The sequence below is a fragment of the Chaetodon trifascialis genome, chromosome 9, assembly GCF_039877785.1.
Source record: "Chaetodon trifascialis isolate fChaTrf1 chromosome 9, fChaTrf1.hap1, whole genome shotgun sequence".
In the NCBI taxonomy this organism is placed as follows: domain Eukaryota; kingdom Metazoa; phylum Chordata; class Actinopteri; order Chaetodontiformes; family Chaetodontidae; genus Chaetodon; species Chaetodon trifascialis.
The window spans coordinates 251987-278303 of record NC_092064.1 but is presented as its reverse complement, the minus strand read 5'-3'; positions in this window follow the sequence as shown (position 1 = coordinate 278303).

Here is a 26317-nt window from a genome sequence, read left to right as displayed (position 1 = left end):
ATCTTGTCAAATTTTGGTAAAAACTCTGCTAAAAACTGAACAGAAAATTCAGAAATAAAATTCTGGTTTGCCTTAGGAGGACGGTAGATAATAGCACACAGGATGGAACAGTTACTATCTAACACAAAGACCTGCAGCTCAAAACTAGAGTAAGTATTTGTTGTGATTAATCTGCATTTGAATTTATTCTTGAACACAGAGGCTACACCACCACCTCGGCCAGCTCGTGGACAGCTGAAAAAAGAGCAGCTAGGAGGGAGGAGCTCCAAAAAGGCACTGACATCACCTGGCTTTTACCAGGTTTCAGTTAACAGCAAAAAATCCAAAGTGTGAGCAGAAAAAAAGTTTTTCAGAATAAAAGTCTTATTGTTAAGAGATCTGGCATTGATCAGTGCCATCTTAATAGTTGAGGGAGGAGGCAGTGAGGAGGGGAGTAATGAACGCAGGAGACATGTATGTGCCCCTTGTTGGTGACTTTGAGCCGGGCGACGTCTATGCGAGATGAAGACAGGAATGACGAGTGGGGAATTGCATGGTGTAAAGGCTGTGGTGAGGGTGGCAGATTCATCAATGGGAGCGGTGTCAGGTGATGAACAGAGATGGCTAGAAATTGGGAGACTTTGCAGACTTGTAGGATGGAGAGGGGGCACAGAGGGGGAGAAGGAGGGGTGGGCTTCTCCCCTGACAGGGGCTGGGGGGGCTGATTCAGTTGTTATCAGTCATGCGTTCAATACTGCGTGTTGGAGGTTGCCAGACAGTACGCGGCTGCCTAACCTGTTTGGATGAATACCATCACCCTGGTAAAAGGAGGGACGGTTCCAGAATAAATTAAAATTGTCAATGAAGTTGAAGTCCTGCTCTCTGCAGGCAACCTGGAGCCAGGAGTTAAGCGACAGGAGTCTGCTAAAACGTTCTGAGCCAAGACTGAGTGTGGGAAGAGGGCCACTGATGAAAACTGTTTTATCACAAGTTTCAAAAACTCAAATAGTCTATTGAATCTGGCTTTTAGCACCTCAGATTGCCGGTGGGCGGTGTCGTTTGTCCCTACATGAATAATGATGCGGTTAACAGAGGAAGGAGTTGATTTGAGCAGGTCAGGGAGCTTGCTTAATAGTGAAGTGACAGTGGCACCAGGTAGACAGTGTGTAGTGGAATTTTGAAGACGGATGTTTCTAGTGATGGAGTCACCCACAACTATCTTGGTGGGTGGAGAGGGATGAGGGAGAGCGGAGCGGGGGGCCGGGTGACAGGGGGCAGGTTTAGTGTGTTGTTGTGACCTTGTATGACAAGGGGCTGGAAGCCTGGCAGGGCCTGCCCGGGATGCAGGGGTGAAGCAGGGTATGGAGCGGCGGGACCTGGAGGGGGGCTTTGGCACAATGGGTGGAGGAGGGAGGGGTGGCGGGGAATTGGAAGAGCCCTGTGAAGAGGAGACCTGTGACAGCTGGGAAGAGGGGGACCTGGGTTGAGAGGACGTAGGCAAAGGAGGGAAGTCTTTCTGACTAAAAATGTCGTATCTATTATCAAGATGAAGACTAAAATGAGGTAGAAGAGGTGGGGGGGTTTCTTTCTTTCCTTTCCTGATGACCAGGGACCAGTTGTCATGGTGGAGGGGGGTTGAACTCATCAGGCCCTTAGGTTTGGCCCCAAGCCGAGACCAAGACTTCTCCAGGACAGGGGGGGGAGGAGGGGCGGAGGTGGCCAGCTCCGGGGCAGAAGGGGCCGGGGCAACGTTTGAGGGCACGGTGCCATCTGATCCCATAACTCTGTTTGGGTCCGTTTGGGCTGGACCAAAGACGATGGTGTCCAAGAATTTTTCATCTTCCTGGATCTGGTAGAGGCGAGAGATTCTTGCTTCCAGCTCCAGGATCTTTCCGGCCAGACGGGTGCAGCTGCCACAGCTGGATGGCAAGGTGAGCGGAGGCATGGATGTGGATGCGATACACTGAAACAGAGGGAGAGAGAACAGCAGCCAGCAGAGCAGACAGCCAGAGAGAGCCAGAGAGAGCCAGGGAACGATGTGCAGGTCGAGGCTACGGAGGAGAGAAATGTGCCGTGCAGGACACCTACCCACCAGGGCTCCGTCTTGGAGCCCACAGCAGTGCGAAGGCGAAACAGCAAGACAGCAGCCGGAGGCAGAGGGAGACTCTACCCGGTCAGGTCACACAGACCGTGCCCGCTGGTGGAGATGAGCTCAGGTGAGCCTCCGCTTGCGGTGGCAGTACTCTCCAGAGTCACTAGCTGCAGGATTCGGTCAAACTGGCTTCAGCTATCAGCCGAAGAGTTCGTAGGAAGATTATCCACGAACTAGCGGAAGGAATTGTCCATACAGTGGTGGTGGAAACCCAGAGAAGTGAGTAAAAATTAAAAACCGGCGTCACTCTAATGGCGTCTCAGAGATAGCGGCGGGCGGCAGCGAGCCACCCAAATTCTGCTTAAAAATAGAGCGATCCGCACATTTGATCATTAAAAACAGTAGCCCGGATGAAAGAGACACTGCTTAAGATATGGGTCGAAGTCTTGAAACAAATAAAAGTAGAAACAAATAAGAACCGTTGTTTCTAAGAGCCGAACTCGACAGATTCGAGTATCAACGTCACACTTTATGGCAGATGTTTTGAAAGTGCCAGATTACCTAATAATCTATCCGTTCAGGCAGTCGAATTGTTGTCAAAAAGGACAAACCATCACAGTCTACACAGATTCTCAATATGCATTTAATGTCTGTCACAACTTCCATGCTTTGTGGAAAAACCGTGGTTTCTTTACTTCTACAGTCAAACCAATTGCTCATAGAAGTCTCATTATTAACCTTTTGTCTGCATTACTTCTACTAGCCTCAGTAGCAGTATGCAAATGTAAAGCTCATACAAGATCTATTGACCCTGTGTCACAGGGTAACGCAGACGCAGATACTGCTGCGAAAGCGCCTGCTCTCTCACCTCTCTCCCCCATTTTGCAAATGCCCTTGTCTGTCCAACATGATGTTTTTTCTCTTAATGATGTCTCTTTGCTGCAAACAGGAGCTGATAATGGAGAAAAAGCATTGTGGAGACGAAAAGGGTGTAATGAATTCCCAACTGGAGTCTGGGTAAACTCTTAAGGCCTTCTAGTTCTCCCAAAATCCATATTCCATTTCCTAGCAAAATTGACACATGGTCCTGACCATGTATCAAAAGGGGGGATGATTGATATTCTAAACAGATTATGGTATGCACCAGGATTTTTAGCATTTGCTGAAAATTTTTGCAAAAAATGTTTAATTTGTGCAACAAGCAATGTTGGCAGAGGTGAAACAATGCCCTTGTCAGCCCATCCTAAACCAGAGGGTCCTTTTGAACATTTAATGGTGGACTTCATTGACCTTACTCCATGTAGGGTTTACAAATTTAGCCTTGTCATTGTTGACATGTTTTCAAAATGGATTGAGTGTTTCCCATGTAAACATGCCACAGCTGTCTCAGTTGCAAAAGCATTGTTGAGAGAGGTAATCCCAAGATGGGGACTTCCATCCAAGTTAACTAGTGACAATGGATCTCATTTTGTTCACAATGTAATTCAAAGCCTTTCAGACAGCCTCCGAATAAATCTGAAAACACATTGTGCCTACCACCCAGCTAGTGGAGGGGCAGTGGAAAGGGCTAACCAGACTGAAACAAAATTGACAAAGTTAATGGCAGAAACTAATCTTTCATGGACTGAAGTTTTACCACTCGCATTAATGTTCATGAGAGGCTGCCCACATGAGACAACTGGACTCTCTCCTTGTGAGATACTTACTGGGCGTCCTATGCAAATGACCAACGCCCCTTTTCCACAAAATAGATTAACACTGACAGGAATGGATGATGACATGTTAAGATACTGTTGTGCACTTAACCACGTCTTGAAGCTTATGTTTCCTAAGGTGAAAGCTGCCCTTCCTGAGCCTACAGCAGTACAGCTCCATAACATCCATCATGAAGATTGGGTGCTGGTGAAGGATCTCAGAAGAAAACACTGGCATCAACCCCGGTGGACTGGACCATACCAGGTGCTGCTGACCACTCCAACTACTGTACAGATAGCCGAGAGAGAGACATGTGGATTCACCCATCCCAGTGCAAACCTTTCCCCAGCAATGCCTTGAATGGAAAAGAAACAACCCAGCCGGCAGGAAGCTGAAGAGGGTTCCTGGTGGAAAATCATGATTGCAGTTTTCATCATGTGGTTGATCATCACAGCTAGCATAGTCCAACTGCAGTTTCCAGCTGAACAGCCAGATGGTAGCTGTTCTTACAACCAGCTGAACTCCAGAGAGAATGACAATGGACTATTATCATTGAGGGCGCAAGAAGACACAGAGGGGAGAAGTGGCATTGGCCAATGCAGGGTCAGGAGACCCCAGAAGAAGATGACATCAAAACAGCCAAAATAAAGCAGTTGATCAGGAGAAAGACACAATTGTTTGAACAGAATGACTGGAGACCCTGGGGGTTTGATGCTGAAAAATTAAACTGATCACTTCGACTCCTGGGGTACCATGGCATTTCATGTTTTTATTCCTGTTTTCATTGTTTTTTGTATTATGTTATGCTTCTGTACATGTGCGTTTACTTGTATGCAAGCCCTGATTTATAAATGGATAAATGGGGTAGTTAAGGGAAGAGAAAACATCACTGTATGTTACAATACACTTTGAACCAAGCAATAATGATGAACCAGATTTTCACCCTACATCAGAATGGGCACCAGGAAACCCTTATAGTGAATCAGATTATGAATTTGTGCAATATTGTTTTGTTTTCATTGGGATCTGTATTGATGATTTTTCAAATTTGAGATTGTGATGTAATTCCTAAATATGTTCTGTTGACACTTCGTGTCAAATGGGAGGAATGTAGGAATTAATTGACTTTCTAATCCTGGGAATGAGTCTATGAATTGTAAAAGTCTTTGGTATGGGGTCTTCATCTGGATTCTTGTACTGGAATATGACGTGTGTTGTGCCATGCAGTGTTCGTCCATCCTTTGTGTACTCTTGGAAGTCAAGGTTATCAAATGCAAACTGTGTGAATCGTCCAACCTTCAGGTTTGTTGGTATGAAGGCACCATCCCTAGTTGTCAGCTCTTCAACTGCCATTTCCATTGTTGTAATATATCTCTGTGCTTCTTTGTAGCTGATGCTGTTCCCAAATCTGTTTAGGGGTGGCACAGTCGACTTGCTTCTGGTTTCCTTCGGGATGTGCAAAGCTGTCCCAATGTGTTTTGGTGTTGGGATCTTGGCATCTGCTTGGCAGACATCTTGGGCAAGGTTGAGAACTTGTTCTTGCTACTTAGGACTGATTTTCACCCGGCTGTCCCCACCTAACTCTGGAGATGCATCTGTTATCATCCATGCCAGGTGGTTATACAAGTTAGAGCTCACTCTTCAGGATGCTTCCAGGTATGATATCTCTAGCTGCAGTGACGGGTCTTCAGTCATACTTCCATAGAATATGGCATTCTCTTTGAAAAGGTTCTCATCTATCCGAGATATGAATTGGTTCAGTGCAGCATCATATGGATTGGTGGCAGTACTAGTCTTTCCCTGAGGTAGTTGGTCATGCATTCTTTGTGGTACCAGAAGTCCTCAGCAATCGTATCAGTACACTTGTTTCCATCAGGACCACAAACCTTATGTAGCATCTCTTCATCTTCAAGTTTGTTTTTTGTTGTTTCCCACACTGCATTCTGTCTGTCATAAGTGGCAATCAAAATGAGGGATCTATCCCCCTTGGTCGTGCGTGCTCTTCCACAAATGAAGCACTCTTCCTTGTGTTTGATGGGCTGTGGCATTGACATCTGTGTTTTTTTCAGTAGGCCTGCTGCTGTCTGGCGCAGGATTAAGTTCTGCTTCAAATGAAGTGCCTTTTGGCTTTTCAACTTTTTTCCTCTTCTGGTCAACAGTTTTAAGATTTGTGTACTTTGCACGACATTGTGTGTGCCACAAAGGATTTCTCCCAAGAAAGTTACACTGAGGTTGCTGAGCAGCTTTCTCTCCAGCTGCTTGGTTGAGAACTCAGGCTCCATCCTTCATTCTTCAATTCACATCACTCCTCTCCTGTTCTCTCCTCATCACTCTTATCCTCTCCTGTTCAGTTCACTCCTCTCCCCTCCCCTCCTCTCCTTTCTCCTCCACGCTTCTCCTCTCTTGTTTAATCCTCTCCTCTTCATTCTTCTCCCCTTTCCACTCCTATTCACTCATATTCCATCCACTCCTCTCCACTCTTCTCTCTTGTTCAATCCACTCCTGTACTCTTCACTCTCTAGTCTCCTCTCCAATCTACCACGCTTCTCTCCACTCTTCTCTCCTCTCCTATCCTCTCCACTCTTCTCCTCTTCCCTCTTTTTCTCTCCAATTCAATCACTCCTCTTCATACCTCTACACTCCACTCTTCTATCCTGGTCAATTCACTCCTCTTTTTTCCTCCACTATTCTCTCTTGTTACAGTTTTTCACGATTGTTAACACACAAAAATCTAAACTTTGGCACAATTTGCACAACCTTAACTTCACGTACCATTCGCTCGACCCGAATTGTCACTACTTCACACTCCCTTATGACTCCCTTAGACTCTGACTTTCCTTCTTTACACTCTGACGCCAATTGCACATCACCTTGTTGTCTAAACACTACACACAATGTGCAGTTGTTGCACACACCTCTCATGTAAAAGCTCAAAGCTTCAACCTACAATACACTCTGCAGTCAATTGCACATTAACTTGTTGTCAAAACACTACACACAATGTTCTGTTGTTACACACACTTCTCATGTGACAACTCAGTGGTATCAACCTACAACACACAAGAGTTCAAAACTCAACAAATTCAGGTCTGGTGAGCAATTAGCAATCAGGACTGCAGCATATAAGTGCCTTGAGCCTCCTCCTCTGTGTTTGGTGAACAATGGAGAACCTTGAAGAGAGCAACCAGAGAAAGAGAAGTCTAAGAGTGAGAGGAGGAGGAGAACAAGGAGAGGGGGAAAGAGGACAAGGAGGGCAGGAGAGAGGAGAAGGAGGGCGTGGAGGAGGAGAGAGAGAAGGAGGACATGGGGGAGGACAGAGAGGAGCAGGAGGAGGACAGAGAGGAGCAGAAGGAGCAGGAGAACAGAGAGGAGCAGGAGGAGGACAGAGAGGAGCAGGAGGACAGAGAGGTGCAGGAGGACAGAGAGGTGCAGGAGGAGGAGGACAGATTGGAGCAGGAGGACAGAGAGGAGCAGGAGGAGCAGGACAGATTGGAGCACGAGGAGCAGGAGGACGGAGAGGAGCAGGAGGAGGAGGACAGAGAAGAGGAGGAGGACAGATTGGAGCAGGAGGACAGAGAGGAGCAGGAGGAGGAGGAGGACAGAGAGGAGGAGGAGTAAGAAGAAGGAGAACCATTATATCTAATGAGATTCGGGCCACTGTGATAGACCATGTGCTGAACCATGGTTTGAGCATGAGGGAGGCCGGCTTGAGGGTCCAGCCCAATCTCAGCCGACTCACAGTTGGTGCCATCATAAGAACATTCAGGGTGGAGAACAGGTACTAGTTTATACTTTACTATAAATCTATTTGTCTTGTGTACTGTAAAACAATACAGCATTTGTGTACTATGTATTTGTGCACTGTATACATTGTGTACTGTATATACTGTGTACTGTAATACAATACTGCATTTCAATATAATACAGTGTGCTCACAGTAGTTATACACAGACCATGTGAAGGAGCTAGGCGCGACTTTGTGCTTGTAAGTCCCATACATTACAGTAAGCACTGACATGCCGGTAATGTAGCCTACCTGTGATGTACAGCAATATATATTTTTTTCCATTTCTACAGTGTCCTTTGACCTCTCTGTCCATACAGTAACTTGCATTCTCTCTGTTTTTGTTTCAGCGAATCCAGGAGCTTGATACGGCGAATGAACTATATGAATATATTTTCATAGATGAGGCTGGGTTTAATCTGGTCAAGAGAAGGCGCAGGGGAAGAAATATCATAGGCCACCGGGCCATTGTTGGGGTCCCCGGCCAGCGTGGTGGGAACATAACCATGTGTGCAGCAATAAATCACCATGGTGTCCTGCACCGCCATGTACATCTTGGTGCCTATAACACAGACTTGCTGCTGGCCTTCCTTGATGACCTCCACTAACAACTTGTTCCACCAGATCACACTGATGATCCACAAAGAATTAATTATGTTGTCATCTGGGACAATGTGAGTTTCCACCGGGCTCTGCTTGTACGTCAGTGGTTCCAGGTCCACCCACATTTTACGGTGTTATTCCTCCCGCCGTACTCTCCATTCCTCAACCCCATAGAGGAGTTGTTCTCTGCTTGGAGGTGGAAGGTGTATGAGCGAAACCCCCAGACCCAGGTCCCACTTGTCCAGGCCATGGAAGAAGCCTGTGGTGACGTCAGCCTCGAGTCCATTCAGGGATTCATGCGCCAATCAAGGCAGTTCTTCCAGAGATGTCTAGATAGGGAGAACATCGCCTGTGATGCGGACGAGGCCCTCTGGCCTGACAGAAACTGAAGGCATGATGATTCTTGATCATGATGATTCCTCAATCATGTACAATAAAAAAACCTTTTTGGCTGCATATTTGTGTGCTGTTTTAAGTTTGTTCTATGAAAAAAGTAGGCTACACTGAGTCATTTTTACAAAAGGAGAAATATCTTATTTTCCAGAGTCATTGTCATTCATATGGTGTGTTCCATTTTATAATAGTGTTTTCAATTTTGCACTACAATGTGCTGTAAATGCTTGGTAGTGTGCAGCAAAAGCTTAGTTGTGTGTGCTCAATGAATGGTATGTGTCATTGGAAAATACGACTGTGTGTAGCAAATGAAAACATGAGTTCCATTTTGTGAACACAATGTAGAGATTTGATGACAAGAGTCTTCTTGCAAAGGGAGTGTCAGGTTTAGCATTTTGTGTGTGCAGTTTTCAGTTTTGTGTGTGCAGTATTGAGAAAGCCGTTATTGTATTGAGAAACATGTGTTGACAATCGTGAAAAACTGTAAGTCCACCCTTGTCCTCTTCACTCTTCTCTCCTCATTCCACTTTTCTCTTCTGTTCAATCCTCCACTCTCCTCTCCACTTCTCTTTACCGTCCTTTCCAATCCTCTGCTGCCTTCTCTTCCCGCTATCTTTTCCTCCACAGCAAACCCAATAAGATCAGAACCAAATCTGCAAATGGGAAATATTGTGCATTCAGGTGAAAGAAATGTAGATCTTTGACACTACTAACTAACATTAACATATCACTCTCTGTATTCTGTACAGTACTATATACAAAAACGAACTATGCATAATATATAGTATGTCTACATCTTACAGAACATCTGTATTGTTTAGTATTATGTGCAGTCTGATATCCAAAATAGATACATATTGTTTTTGTGTGGCCATTCATGCCACAAGCTAAATAGCTACAATTTTTCTAAACCCGAACATAACAACTGGCCATGTAGCTAATTGCTAACAGCATGTTTGGTGCTGCCTTTAGTTATCCTGACCATCTATTACCTATGATCTGTCTGACATGAAAAACACTTCAAGGACCACACCAACCTTCATACAAGTGTATTTCTAATGATTGCTCACTCCAAACATATCCCTGTAGCAGCATTTATTCTCATATCTATTTCTTTACCTAACAAGTCCAGTTGAAATTTTTGCAATTTCTCAACTTCCGGTCGAAGCAAAATGGACATATAGGACACATACCTAGACAAATAGGACACATAGACCATAAGATTCTGAGCATTTAAAAAAAATAATAAAGTGAGTCTCTACCCCATTCCTGTGTGTACATATGCAAAAACGATGTTGGACTCCGTAGTTTTCTCTGGACCCCTGCCAAATCTGACCAGTGATGATATGTTTAGCCACATGTCATCATTCAATCGCTGGCTGTCGGGGTGGTGTCCAGCAAACGGTGTGGGCTTCATTGACAATTGGCAGACTTTCTGGGGACGACCTGGTCTGATTAGGAGAGACGGCATCCATCCCACTTTGGAGGGAGCAGCTCTCATCTCTAGAAATCTGACTGATTTTATTTATGAACCTAACCCCTGACAACTCTAGCTGCAGTCCTACACGCTTCTCTGCACTTTCATTAGAGCAGTTACCTACCCAACACTCCATAGAGACCGTGTCTGCCCCCAACCACATAAACTAAATAAACCAAAAGTACAGAGAAGAGGAGTTAAATATCTAATTAAAATTAAAACAACCACTGCAATAGTACAACAAGATAGGAGAATTAAATGTGGACTCGTTAATATCAGATCTCTGTCCTCTAAAGCTGTTTTAGTAAATGAGTTAATATCAGACCATAATATTGATTTATTTTGGCTGTGTCCTGAAGAGTATGTGAGCCTGAATGAAGCTACTCCTCCGAGCCATATTAATACTCACATTCCTCGAGGCAGTGGCAGAGGAGGTGGAGTTGCAGCCATTTTTGACTCAAGCCTTTTAATCAACCCTAAACCTAAACTCGACTATAACTCATTTGAAAGCCTTGTTCTCACTCTTTCTCATGAAAAATGGAAAACAGTGCAGCCAGATTTATTTGTTACAGTATCTGGTCCTTACTCCAAATTTATAGCTGAGTTCTTGGAGTTTCTATCATGTTTAGGCCTTAAAGCAGATAAAGTAATTATTGTAGGTGACTTTAATGTACATGTCGACGTTGATAATGACAGCCTTAGCACTGCGTTTATCTCAGTATTAGACTCAGTTGGCTTCCATCCGAATGTACATGAACCGACTCACTGTTTTAACCACACCCTCAACCTTATTCTGACATATGGCATTGAAATCGAAGACTTAATAGTCTCCTCACAGAATCCTCTTTTATCGGACCATCATTTAATAACTTTTGAATTCATATTACCAGACTACCAGCCAGTAGACAAAAAATCTCATACCAGACTCCTGTGTGATAGTGCTGTAGCTAAATTTAAGGATATGATCCCATCAGTGTTTAATTCAATGCCATGTCTCAATACAACAGAAGATTCCTATGCTAACCTTAGTCCCTCCCAGATTGACTACCTGGTTGATAGTAGTTCATTGTGTATGACACTTGACTCTGTTGCTCCCCTAAAAAAGAAGATAATTAAACAGAGGAGGTTAGCTCCATGGTATACTCCTCAAACCCACAAATTAAAGCAAACTTCACGGAAAATAGAAAGGAAATGGCGTTCTACCAATTTGGAAGAATTTCGGTCCGCCTGGCAAGACAGTCTTAAAATATACAGGAAAGCCCTCCGCAGTGCCAGGGCAGCCTATTACTCTGCACTAATAGAGGAAAATAAGAACAATCCCAGTTTTCTATTCAGCCCTGTAGCCAGGCTGACAGAGAGCCATAATTCTGTTGAACCATGTATCCCTTTGCCATGATGGCCTTTATAATTCCATCATCAAAATCATCAACCTGTATTTTAGATCCCATCCCGACTAAGCTGTTCAAAGAAGTATTATGTTTAATTGACTCTTCAGTATTAGACATGATCAATCTGTCTTTATCAACAGGCTACGTACCACAGTCCTTTAAAGTAGGTGTGATAAAACCGCTACTTAAAAAGCCTACTCTTGATCCAGGGGTTTTAGCCAACTATAGACCGATATCCAACCTTCCCTTTCTCTCAAAAACTCTTGAGAAAGCAGTTGCTAATCAGCTGTGCGACTTTCTACACAAAAATAGTTTATTTGAGGATTTCCAGTCAGGATTTGGAGTGCATCATAGCACAGAAACAGCACTGGTTAAAGTTACAAATCGCTTCTAATTGCATCAGAATCTGAAATCTCAAAGGATTTGTCTCTGTACTGGTCTTATTGGATCTTAGTGCTGCATTTGACACCACTGACCATGGTATCCTATTGCAGACACTGGAACACTTATTTGGCTTTAAGGGAACTGCGCTAAGATGGTTTAAATCCTACTTGTCAGATCGCTCTCAGTTTGTACACGTTAATGACGACTCCTCTGCGCTCGCTAAAGTCAGCTTTGGAGTTCCACAGGGTTCTGTGCTTGGACCAATTTTATTCACCTTATATATGCTTCCTTTAGGTAAGATTATCAGGAAGCACTCAATAAATTTTCATTGCTATGCAGATGATACCCAGCCATATTTATCAGTGAAGCCAGAAGAAACCAGTCAGTTAACTAGACTACAAGCATGTCTTCAGGACATAAAGACCTGGATGATCTGCAATTTTCTGATGCTAAACTCGGACAAAACTGAAGTGATAGTAGTAGGCCCTAAACATCTTAGAAAGTCACTTTCTTATGACATAGCAGTTATGGATGGCATTGCGCTGGCCTCCAGCACCACTGTAAAGAATCTGGGAGTTATCTTTGACCAGGACATGTCCTTTCACTCCCTGTAAAACAAATTTCAAGGACCTCTTTTCACCTACCTAATATTGCAAAAATCAGGCATATTTTGTCTCAAAATGATGCAGAAAAACTAGTCCATGCATTCATAACTGACAAAAACCAGGAAGAGAGATCATATTTCTCCAATACTAGCCACTCTGCACTGGCTCCCTGTAAAGTTTAGAATAGAATTTAAAATTCTCCTCCTTACTTACAAAGCCATAAATGGCCAGGCACCTTCTTATTTTAAAGAGCTCATAGTGCCTTATTACCCCACTCGAACACTGTGTTCCCAGAATGCAGGTCTACTTATGGTTCCTAAAGTCTCCAAAAGCAGAACAGGAGCCAGAGCATTTAGCTATCAACCTCCTCTCCTCTGGAACATCTTCCAGTCTTTGTCCGGGAGGCAGACACTGTCTCTACATTTAAGAGTAGGCTTAAAACTTTCCTTTTTGGCTCAGGCTTGTCCTGGACCAACCCCTAGTTTTGCTGCTATAGGATTAGACTGTTGGAGACCTCCAAAGATACACCAAGCTTCTCTGTCTTTCTCTCCCTCTCCATTTGCACGCTTTCATGTCCTACCATGGTGTGTTACTAACTTAGCTCCTTCCCCCGATTCTCTGTGCTTTGTCGTCTCGCAGGTTCCAATGGACAGTGGCTGAATCTGGATTGTGGATTATAGCTACGTCTCCTGCCTTGGCCCTGCCTGACATCCACTGCTACTACTGTTATTATATCCTCTCTCTCTCTCTCTCTCTGACTGCATTTCTGTCTGTCTCTCTGTGTCTCACTCTCTCTCTCTCTCCCTCTCTGACCCAACCGGTCGAGGCAGATGGCTGCCCACCCAGAGCCTGGTTCTGCCTGATGTTTCTGCCAGTTAAAAGGAAGTTTTTGCTCGCCACTGTCGCCAAGTGCTTGCTCATGAGGGAATTGTTGAGTAGATAAAAGAGCTTGGCCCGTACCAGCTCTATATGGAAAGTGTCCTGAGACAACTTTTGTTGTGATTTGGCCCTATACAAATGAAATTGAATTGAATTGAATTGAAAATTGAATTTTTTGAAGATTGGCATGGTCCTTTCAGTTAATTACCATTACAATATCCATATTACCATTCTTTTCCCAAAACGCTGGGGCAGACCTACTGGTATTCACTAAAGTTACTGTCACCTACCACAGACAATGATGAGCAGCTTTGAAATCCGTTGGTAACCATTGGGTGGTTGTTCCAAACTCATTCAAATTACTACGATTGTGTGTGTGTGTGTGTGTGTGTGTGTGTGTGTGTGTGTGTGTGTGTGTGTGTGTGCACCATGATGCTAAATATCCAGTTTGTCATTTGGAATTTTGAGAATAGCCTAAAATTCTATTGAGGTTCTGAGCCTGGAGCCTGTTGATCGCCAACTAGTAGTGAAATCATCACAGATCCAATGATTTTGGTTGGATTTTTATAATTTTTTTCTGTGGAATGAGTATACGGTTTGGTGAAAAGAATGGCATATTGACTGATGTCATAACTTGGGGGAATAGTTGATTGCCAATGAAGTAAAGATGAAAATATTGGAAAAAAAGTAAAAAAGTAAAAAAAAAAAAAAAAACGCCCAATTTTTTTTGCATTAAATTGATGCCAAATCATGTAGAAATGTGTTTTAGAAATGTTATTTTTTTCAGTGGATGTTGTCAGCACATGTGTTCTGTATGTCTGGAATGGATTTTTTGACAGCCTACCCAACCCACTGAGGATTTGAGGAAAAACATCATTTTTCACATTTTATCAATAAAAAATAAAGGGTGCATACACTAAAATGGCCACAATTTTTTTTTCACGATATAAAAAATAAAAAACACAAATAAAAAGTATGGCAGACCATGTCAGGTTCAACCCATTTTATTCAGCTTTTGAGACTTTGGCTCCCCAACTATCATGTTGACCTGGTTTAAATCCCCAGCAGCAATGAAGAAGCCCTCAGTGTGAGTGGATTGCAACTCTCGATAGTCCGAGAGAGAACACACATAGCCTCCTTTGAGTTAGCGCTGGGGGGGACATACACAGCAGTGATGGAAACTACAGTAAATTCCCGAACCAGATAGAATGGTCTGCAGAGTAAAGTCAAAAACTCAATGTCTGGAGAGCAATAGCTTGAGACGTAGTGTAGCATCCAGTCGAAAGAAGTTAGCCAGGACTGATGGTTTAGTGACTTTTAATGTCCCTGTTGCAGGTCATAAACCAACGCAAGAGCTCCATGAGATGAATAACAAAGAACAAAAATATATATTAGTTTACTAACATAAATAAACACATTTCTTTGTTTGATTTATTTCTGTATTACTTGCAAAAGATACGAAAATACACATAATAAATCAAACAAACCTTGTTCCCACTCTCGACTGTAGCTAAACTTTATCTTTCTCTCCCATTCGTCCTCAAACACCGTTTATCTGCCGTTTCTCGTTAGCTTTTATCTGCACCGTTTTTCTTTAGCTTTTATCTGCACCGTTTTTACTTCCCGGTTTTTTGTTCACACACTGACCTTTCAAAATAAAATTCTGGCAATTACAAGAAACGCCAAACAAAAACATGCAAAAGTATTTTACAAACACAAACTTTACCTTGCGGTCCTTTACACGTAGCATTATTACACCAGTTATTGTTGATGTAGATACACAACACTAGTAACTCAAAAAGAAGTCAAATGAAACCTTATTGTCCTTTAAAAGCATTCCCATTTTAGTGTTTCTCAAGTGATATTGTCATTCTAAGACAGTTTGACACATAAAAACAGCTGAATCTTAAATAGTGACATTCACTGCATTTTACTGTTAAAATCACTTTCTGAGCGAGAAAAGCACAAAATTAGACAACATGAACACATGTTGCATTTTTCACAGTATCTCAAAATGAAGTCAAATTAAAGCATGTTGTCCTTCAAAAACATGCACAATTGAATGTTTCTAAAGGGGAACTGTCATTCTAAGAGAGTTTGATGCATAATAACAGGTGAATCTTAAAGGTGACATATTATGAAGCTTTTTCAATAAGTTACATAAGTCTATGATTTCCATAAAACATGTTTCTGAAGCTGTTTGCTGGAAACAGCTTTCAGGAAAAGATTCTTGCCTCCCTCTATTTCCCTCTGTTTCAGTCCCTTTCAGAATGTGCTGTTTCTGGTGTCTGTAGCTTTAAATGCAAATGAGCTGCTGCTGTCCCACCCATGTTTGCTGCTGATTGCTAACTAGAAGCTAGCGGTTAACGTTAGCTTGTGCTATATGGCAAAACGCTACTTTGTTAGTTCGTGTAGAACTGAAAAATGAACACAGCTAAACATTTGTAAATGCTGGCATCTCCCTCGGACATGCACTAAATCATTTACAAGACCAGGAACGTGGTGTGATGTATCAGAAGCTACGGTAGCAGCGAGCTAACGTTTGACGACTGAAGCCGTAGTCTCGAAGCTAGCGGTTAGCCTTACGTCCTTCTCAATGGCAAAACAAACACGCTACAACACGCAAGAGTTCGCGCTAATCTACACAAGAAACACATTGTGAATTATTTGTATACTTGCACGTCCTTCCCCTGTAGGTATTCCACGCGAAGTTGGAAGTGAGCCCTCCTTTAGATGAAGTCTCTCGGCCAATCCTGCCTCGCACTGACCGAGGTTTGAAAAAGAGTCAGCCTTGAAGTGGTTAGCACACATCACATCATCACAACATTTTTGCCAACTGTAGTGGGGGCATTGCCTTGAATTGCCTTGAAAAAATGAATTCAATCCACGCCGCTCTTTTGTGCCGATGGAGCGATTTGTGCTGGTCTTTACAGCCAACAACAGAACAATGCGTGTAGCACCTCAACATGATAACTTCTTACACGGTGCTTTCGATAACGAAATGGCATATCTGTGGTAGCGCTGTATCTGGTGGGTGGAGAGACACCGGGGAGATGGGGAGGGAATTTTAAATAGTGACGTTTATTTGATTTTACCATGAAAATCATAATATATGAACGAGACGAGTGTTTGCTTGACGACATGAGGTTCCTTCAATGTAACAAGATGTTTTATGTACCCAAGTGTTTTACCTAACAAGATGCTCTATGTACCAAAATTATTACTTAACTATTCCCCCTTTTGACATGATTCTATCATGTCAAATCTCCTCTGTCAAATCTCCTCTGTGTCAACATAAAATGTTGACATTCTATCATGTCAGCATAAAGAATGGAAGTCATATGGATACACACGTTAAAAAATTCCCTCCAAAAAGGGAAGATAATAATAAATGGTAGATCAAAGACATTAACTGCTGAATGAAATGGTGATACAAAACTAGACAATTTCCCCTAGGGAAATTTTGAAAGGGTCACGGGGGCTACTGACGGAGTGTGACAATGCTAACAGCTGCTAATGCTAAGCTAGCATTAGCATGTCAAATAACACGTTAAAAATATCTGAATCACTTTTAGGATGTATTTAATAATCATTTTATCATGTTAGCATTAGCATGCTAACATTAGCAAATTAGACTTAAGGCTAAGGGCTCTATTTTCGACTCCGCCGCTGGCGCGGCGCAAGGTGCGCCGCCGGCGCAGTGGTATTTTCGAGCAGCGCAGGCAGGCGCACAGCGTATTTGGTATTTTGGTAGACCGAGGCGTACAGAGGTGCGCCAGGATGGGCGTTGCGGCGCAGTAGGGGGGAGGTGTCGGCATAATGAGCCGGCGCATTGGAATTTTCGACCATTTCGGTCTGCGCCAGCGGCGTAAAAGTGCGCTGAAGCCTCGCCACCTCAGACCTGGTCAACTCTGTGCGCCGGCGGCGCAAGTGGATTTTCGTAAACTGGCGGAGTCGTGCGCTCACGTCACCAATACCTCACAGGCAGGTTTCCACAGTGTCTGGCATTTCACTGCGATCAATTATTAGCAACAGCCGCGATTCAATGCAACTATCTGAGTCAGCACATACAGTCAGACCTAAATTTATATATTTTGATCCGTATCTCATCTGACCACATCGAAAGCGTGTTCGGCACGCGTAATGGTCACTCAACCTGACTGAATGTACACAGGTGAAACAGGGATGTCTGGAGATCTGTGACTCAAATTGCCTGGTGACGAATGTGTATGCCACTTTCCCCGGGTCGGCACATGACTCGTTCATCCGGCGAATTCTAGCATCCCTACAGTCTTTCAGGGGGACACCCCTCTGGATGTGTGGCTGTTAGGTAATAACGGCTATCCACTGAAAACGTGATGACGCCATATATCACACCGTCAACAAGATGGCAGCGTGGTTTTAATGGTGTTTTCAGCAGTGCTCGGTCAGTCATCGAACGCACACTGCGATCAATAATTAGCAACAGCGACGATTCAATGCAACTATCTGAGTCAGCACATACAAGCGCGTTCGGCACGCGTAATGGTCACTCACCCTGACCGAATGTATACAGGTGAAACAGGGATGCGAACTAATCGGTTAACGTCGCTGTGCCAACAGAAACAGCCGTGGCATCCTACAGAGCATATATACTGCATCTATCTCAGAGCACTCGAGAGAGACAGACACATGGAAAAACGTAAGTGATGATGTTGTCCGCTATTACCCACGTCATTTCATTCCAAATACAAATGTTATCATTGTAATGCTTAACGTTATCTGTAACGATGAGTACATCATTGCTTTGAGGAGGATGAAGAGGAGGCCAAGGATTTACCATCTAAGGACCTTATATTTAGACATCAGAATCAGAAATTCTTTATTTATCTCCGAGGGGAAATTGTTTTTGTTGCAGTGCTCCTTACAAGAATAGAATTAGAATAAAATTAGAGAAGAAAGAAAAGAAAGAGAACTATATATATAAAAAGCAAATATAAAAACAAAATATTTATATTGAAAATATAAATATATAAACAAAATATACCACAAAATATAGAACACAATATAAAACAATATATACATATATATATACTGAGGAAAATTAAACAGTATATACAAACAGTTGTGCAAAGTAATACAAAGGGATGTCAGGAGACATGGGTGACGTCAATCTCCTCGAAACTTGCCATGCGCCTCGCCAGCAGCGTTCTTAAAGGTGAGGCGAGGAGCTGCTGTGATTGGTGAAGATTTGACTCGGCTGTGCCAAACCCACTCCACGCCTTGTCCCCTCCCTCTTTCCGAGTTGCGCCGCTGGGCGGGACTGAAATGAGAAGGAGGAGGAGATGCGCCGGCGGCGCAGCTCACGAAAATACCAAAGTCTGCGCCGCCACGCCCCATCGGCGCAGCGGACCTGACTTTGCGCCGTGCCTGCGCCACGCCGGCGGCGGAGTCGAAAATAGAGCCCTAAGAGTCACGTTCTTCAAACCATGCAAACATAATTAAAAACACAAGGTTCCTTCAATGTAACAAGATGTTTGATGTACCCAAGTGTTCTACCTAACAAGTTGCTCAATGTATCAAATTTTTTACGTAACAACGAACACAAAAGGAACACTTCTTGTTTTTTTTCACAGTATCTCAAAATGAAGTCAAATTAAAGCATGTTGTCCTTCAAAAACATGTACAATTGAATGTTTCTAAAGTAAGTTTCTAAATTGTCATTCTAAGACAGTTTGACACATAAAAGCAGCTGAATCTTAAATAGTGACATTCGCTGCATTTTACTGTCAAAATCACACTTTCTGAGCGAGAAAAGCACAAAATGAGACAACATGAACCCTTGTTGCATTTTCACAGTGACTGCATAGGGAGTAAAAATAAACCATGTTGTCCTTCAACAACATGCACAATTGAATGTTTCTAAAGTGGAACTGTCATTCTAAGACAGTTTGACACATAAAAACAGCTAAATCATGACATGCCATGCTGGCCTTCAAAAACATTCGCATTTGAGTGTTTTTCAGCTGCAGGTTTAGTTCTGAGACAGTTTGACACATGAAAACAGCCACACTTTCAATAGTGACTATTGATATTAATGTGTCCTCTGGCTATTTGCTGTGTATGTGCAGTAACTGTAATGTAAGTCAAATGACGTCACATTGTCCTTTTTTTTTATCATCCACAATTGAATGTCTGAGATGGAAATTTCATTTGAAAAAAGGTTTGTTTTGTTTATGTGCTCTTTTGTCCTTGTGTGTGTGTGTGTGTGTGTGTGTGTGTGTGTGTGTGTGTGTGTGTGTGTGTGTGTGTGTGCATGCTACCCCTTTAGAATGTGTATATTGTAGAGATCTCATGAAGCTCAACTGTTCCATCTGATGCAGCCACAGGTAAGTGGCTCAAGTAAGCTGAGCAGTAGATCACACCCTCCTCAGATGAAAGAGATCCTGGATGGCCATGTTTCACTCCATGTCGTTCCACAGAGGAGACTAATAAAAAAAAAGCAATACAGGAATAAATAATTCAATTATTATTAAAAATAATAATCAGAATAATATCTCATGGATAGATCTCATACAGCACTTTTCAGGTTACTTAAAGACACTGCAAGTAATGAAATAAATGAATAGATCAATACATACATACATACATACATACACACACACACACACACACACACACATACATACATACATACATACATACATACATACATACATACATACATACATACATACACAAATATATGGCAGTGCTTACAATCTTTGGCTCCTTTCTTCTCTAAAATGGTAAAACCTTTAACAATATACTCCACTGCAAGAGCTCTCCAGATCACTGTCTCTCTTTGACTTTTCTCAGCAACAGTCAGCAAGGTAATGTGCTTTTCTCCAAGGTACATAGTGTTTTCAATAACAGGCAAAGAGGGTGTTAATGCTCTCTCTGCTGATGTGATATTTTAACTACACTTGTTAAAATTTACTGGCTGGTCATTTTATGTGGGCCACACTGATACCCTTCAAGAATATCCACAGTTGAGTGTCTCTGAGCTGGAAGTTTGATACTCAGGCCTAATGGCACTTCATAAGAGCTTCACCCAAAATACTCATGTTCATTTGATTTCAGTGTCAACATCACATGACCTCATTGTCGGAAGCACAAAATAACATTTGCTTTATGCAGGGAACATTTCCAATTTAAGCAAAACAAAACCAAGCCATACTTCATTGATACCCACATTTGAGTGTGTCTGAGATGGAAACAGTTTACCAAAGAGTCACTAAAAATAAAAGAGAAAGAAAAAATATTAATTTAAAATGAGAATAAGGGAAGACTAGACAGTACTGGGATGTTCCTCAGTAAATTAACAAATCACCTCAGGGATGTGCCATATCATATCATATATTCATGATAATGCCAGTATAATTTCTGTGATTACAAAATTCATGTTGTCTTGTCTCTCGTCTCATCGTCTTCCACTTATCCAGGTCTGGGTCCCGGGGGCAGCAGCCTCAGCAATGAAGCCCAGACAGCCCTCTCCACAGCCACTTCCACCAGCTCCTCCTGAGGGATCCCAAGGCATTTCCAGGCCAGCCGAGAGACATAATCCCTCCAGCGTGTCCTGGGTCCACCCTGTGAAGTTGAAAAAAAATCTGTTTGTATGGAACTGCATTTTATCTTTGTGGATTGTTTTGATGCCAAATTGACAAGAAGACTGCCGACATATAATACCTTTTATCTTGTGTTTCTGGACTAATGTGTTTTTGCGGACACATAAGGAATTGTTAATACATCATATTTCTTGAAGGGAGATTGGCATAATGATTTCCCCAGAGACCACAGGGAGTTCAAATACTGAATATATATTTTCCAACGTTTTGTCACAACCACAGAAATGCTAGGTAACTGCTTTAGTCTGGCAAAGTTGTCTGACAGCTTAGTTATTGGTTTGATTAATGGTTCACAGTCTAATAATATGTTTTTATTGAATACTGATAGTGGCTGAACAGGCTAATGATCAACTACAAAAGCTAATATTTCTCTATGTTTATTTCCTCTTTTTGTCAGCTGCCGTGTGTCTGCAGTGTATCCAGTTCCAAGAAGAGAAAAACAGGTTTCTCATGGGTGTGTTTAATGTTTAGCGTGTCAAAAGGGATTTAATTCATTTTTGTGACTGCTCTTATGAGCTCAGAATATTAGAAATGCTAATAGTTACATGGGTGCTACCACCTTGTTGCACTGACCTCCACCATCATGAAGTGCTTTGAAAGGCTAGCCATACAACAAATAAGATCCAGCCTCCCCTCTCTCATGGACCCATTTCAGTATCTGTATCAGGCCAACCGGTCCAGCGACGATCATCCCTCAGCCAAACAGCTTGGCCTGAGCAACCTCCTCTGGAATTGGTGGCAGGACTTTGTCGCAGAGAGATCACATGCAGTACAGGTCAGCATCAGCAACAGTGATGAGTTGAACTACAGGGGCGAAGTGAACCCACTGGCCATGTGCTGTGGACATACCAATCTCGCCCTAAATATGGGGAAAACAAAGGAGATGCATGCAAGTTAAACACAACAAGTATATACAAAATGGTGGGATAGAAAGAAAAACGTCATCCTAAAAAATTTGTAAATAGTATTTACATACTGTTATGTGCCGGTAGTATTGCACAGATTGTTTCACAGGTTATTGCACAGATTACAGATTACATACATACATACATACATACATACATACATATTATACTTTGATTACTTTGAGCAGTTTCTGTTGTACATTCTGACGGCTGCAGGAAGGAATGACCTGCGATAGCGCTCCTTCACACACTTTGGATTTAGCATCCAAAGTGCAGACCTCAGTGCAGTGAGTGTGTGTTTGAGGGGGTGGGAGTCATTGTCTGTCATGGAAGACAGCTTGGCTCCCCCACCTCCTCCACCTGTTCCAGAGGGCATCCCAGGACAGAGCTGGCCTTCCTGATGAGTTCGTCCAGCTTCTTTCTGTCAGCTGTTGTGATGCAAATATAATGATTTGTTTGCATTTTTAAAAATCAGCCAAGACAGAATTCTGAGAAAAGGTTGAATATTCAGGTTGCAGTTTGAAGGTCAAGTGAATTTTATATAATTTTATTTTCTATATAGCACCAGCTCACAACATCAGCCGTTTGAGAATACCTCTCCTATAGAACAAGTCTATACCTTGAACTTTTATTAAACAAACTGTGGCAGAACTGACCTGTAACCTTCCCCTTTTTGGCATTCCTTCAGGTAAAATGGATTTGTAAAACATCCCAACTTTCAACCGCTATTGACCATTTGAACTGTTTACAGGGAAGTGTTAATTTAGAGAGAGACAAGGTGTCTGGCTGTAGGACATTTTCTGACATTCCTTCGGGGGAGCAAGAGACACAGACACCTCAACATCAAAGGTTGCCTTTTGCTCACAATGTTTCTCATGGAGATGCTAATTCTTTCTTGATAGCCCATGGGAGATATGGACAATTAAACTGTCTGGGTGAGGGGTGCCAGGTCTCAGAGGAACCTAGAAAATCAGATAATGCTGATGGGTTGTAAATTAGACATTCCTGAAGTACACTGTTTTGTATGTCTGTGTGCCTTGTTTCTAATACACCAGGATAACTGAATCTCTATATTTTATTTAACTTTGGATTTTCTTACAGTACAAAGCCCATAATCTGTATGATGTCAATGCTTTTCCGGTGTTTCTAGCTTGTAAACAGACAAAGCCGTGATTTTAACTTTCCTACAAAGTTTGTCTGAGTTTCTACCATGGAACCATACTGCCATCTAGAGGTTCGTAGCAGTTAGGTTGAATATGCTCGATATGAGTCAGTTATTAATAGTAACCATAGTAGTGATAATCATTTTTGGGCAAATAGTCTGCCTTTCTTTATTTCTTTGTTATGTTGTGTTAGTTATACCCTGAGTCATCATATATATTAGGATGACTATTAGAAATTGTTATCATGATTATTGTTGAATGTCGCCATCTACGCATAAGAATTGTCTTATGCATGTTGTGAACAATGTTAGAATGCCATTGAAAGTTAATCATTCAAAATATATGTGATTGACCATAGTGAGAAGCAGATGAGCCCCTCGTATGAATCATTAATTAATTCCTGCTCTGTAAGGTGAAATCACATTGCACGCCCACGAACCATCCCACATGCACGATGGCCTATTGATTAGACATGCCCTGGAGTGGTTAATACCACTATTGTCTGCAGCATACAGATTTGTCTTCTTCTAGTCTAGCTCTCTTCTCTGCTTCGTTTTGAGTCTTAATTTTTTCTTTGCCTCTTGGTTGTTTTCTGCGGAGTTTCATCCAGCCTTCTTTTGTCTGTATTCTTGTTCAGTCATTTTTGTTTCGTCATTTTTCTCAGTCTTTTGTGCTGCTCATAGCCACGCTGAGTAGCTTGAGTTAATTCTTCAGAAGACATATTTTCTTTTGTGAAACTTTCATTTTTACTCACCACGTTAAGCCACATGATTTTTTATTTTTATTTTTATTTTTTTAAATTCTAGTCAAGTAAGAATAATTTTGACACTTTTCGACCAGCCATCGAAGAGGCTATCAATCTTATTATTATTAAATCTAAAGTTGTGCTTCGGTTACCAACTAAGCCAAAGACCTGCAGCCTGCTACTGGGCTAGACAACCATCCCAAGCCGTTCGTTGCCTGCCGTTGACACCATAGAGCTCCAGCTCCTGAACATCCCTGTCCCACATCGGCTCTCAACCTTGGTGTGCCTGGTTCTTCCACTGGACCACCGCACAGATCAAGCCACGGACGACCACTGGAAGCCTCTTCGTGTCAGTTCGGACCAGGCCTCAACAAGAACGTCGCTGATATAGTAGGCATGCATTAAGCGGGTTTGAATAAGAGTTGGTCCGTGAGGTTATGATAGTGTTAATTTACCTAAATTCTCTCAACCGTTTATTCCTTTTGAACTGAATATAAACGATCCCTGTATCTAGAGTTTATGCTTCAGATTATCAGACTGGTCTACCGTCGGTCCATTCGTTAGCACTACATCAAAATTTCAAGAGTTAATCATTTCTTCTTAGCTGAGGAAGGTGGTGCCCTGGTATTTTATTAACGAATGCAACATCAAATTAAATTAATTCCCCAACAAAACTAAAAAGCCTTATGTTATTTATCTTATTTACGGAAGGGCATGTTATTTCTGTCTCTACATGGTCGCACATTTACTGTTCTCCTCTGCTCTCTGTATAGCCACAGCAAAGTTCCAAAAGCAGACAAAAATATCTGTGTTTTATCTTGATAAATGGACCGGATGTTTCTGACTTCCCATTTCAAGAGGGCCTAGACTGCTGTCATTAAAAGAAACACATGAACACCATTATTCCTTTAAGTGTTTGTGTCGGTGAATGTCTGGATGGTAGATGTGTGCCAGTTTGAGGTGAAGTTGTGGCTTTTTCATTTGTGTGGAATCTACACACACTTTCGTTGATGAAATTGTGTTTGATTAGCAAGTCTCGCAAAGGTGCTTTAGGAAAAAACGGTGGTCTCCGTTTGCAGGCATGACTGAACTTATTACAGGCTAATTTGCCATATAGTATGGTGGATATGTGGCGGTTTAATTTTTAAGATGTAACATTATTGCTGTTTCACTTATGGAGAATCTGTTCACTTGTATTTTCGTTGTAATAGGTTGAAAGCTGGTGTTTTTGTTTGGTTTTGTTTTGTTTTTTGGGATGTGCTGCATTCTCACCATAATGGGACATAGTGAGTCTGTGATTAGCGAGTCTGGCAAAAGTGCTTTTGAAAAAATGTGGTCTCCATTTCCAGACATGACTGAAATGGGATATTGTGAGTTGCACAGGATATGGCAATAGCAACATGAAAACACATATAGTACCATGTGAGCGACTTAAGGTGGGGGCAAGATCCAGACAATGCTGCTCTAAACTGACTATACAAGGCTCATCTCAAAAAAGCATAATTCTGCGGTTTTTATGACAGGAACTGAAACGTCTCACAAATTCAGTCATATCTAAAGACTTTGCCTGTTGGAACTCAATGCTCAGGACCCCAAGGTGATTCAAACGACTATCTGCCATTGTTGTTCTAAGTTTGTTATTAATTAAACTTAGGGCTGAAAAGCTCCGCTCACATGAGGCACTGCTCACGGGTATAACAATGGCAATCCTTCCTAGCCTAAACAGCTCATTAAACACCTCCTTGAAAGGTTCTAGGAATACTACAAACTCAAGAAGTATAGTGAACCTCTGCATCCCATCTTTTTCTTTCCTCTCCAAAACTCTCTTGACCTGATACGGTTTGCCTGTGGTATTGTAGTCACGATCGCTGTCGCGTTCATTCAGACGATAGTCTTCTTCTGTCAGCTTTATTGACGGTGGACCTGCCTATTTGGTGCACTACTGCCACCAATGTTTGGGCATGGAATTGCATTCACCTATAATCTGATGGTCATTGTGTAGCAAAACAACAGATGAATGACAGGACAGGGGCACTTCAGGGGGTCAGTTAGATTTCAGATGGGGCCAATGCTCCTGTGGCCCCACCCCTAGAACCACCACTACATGTGAGCAACTGAGGGACTGCTTTAACACCACCGACTGGGACATATTGTGCAGCTCTCATGGAGAGGACAGTCTTGTTAGCTTTGAAGCTCGGTTCTTTATTGGAATCTCAAGAACAGTCCGGAGAAGTCTTCAGTTCAAGGCCAAGTTTTTATTGTAGGTCACAGGTAAAGCAATGCAGCGCTGGACTCAGACTGACAGAGCTCCCTCAGGATCTCAGCCAGAATGAGCGCCGTTCACAGACAATGGTTCACATATAAGGAGTTGGGATTGACCAGCCCCGTACATTAATCAGTTCAGGACATTCTAGACTTCAAGTACTAGCCTCTAAACATGTGATAAGTAATCCATATGTGTGTATGTGTGTTGTGTCAGGCGTGAAGATAATATTTGCAGACACCGTAAATAAGGAGGAGAGGTGCCATGAACATCTTGTTTGCCACTACTGATTGTCTCTGGGGACATGATATTTATG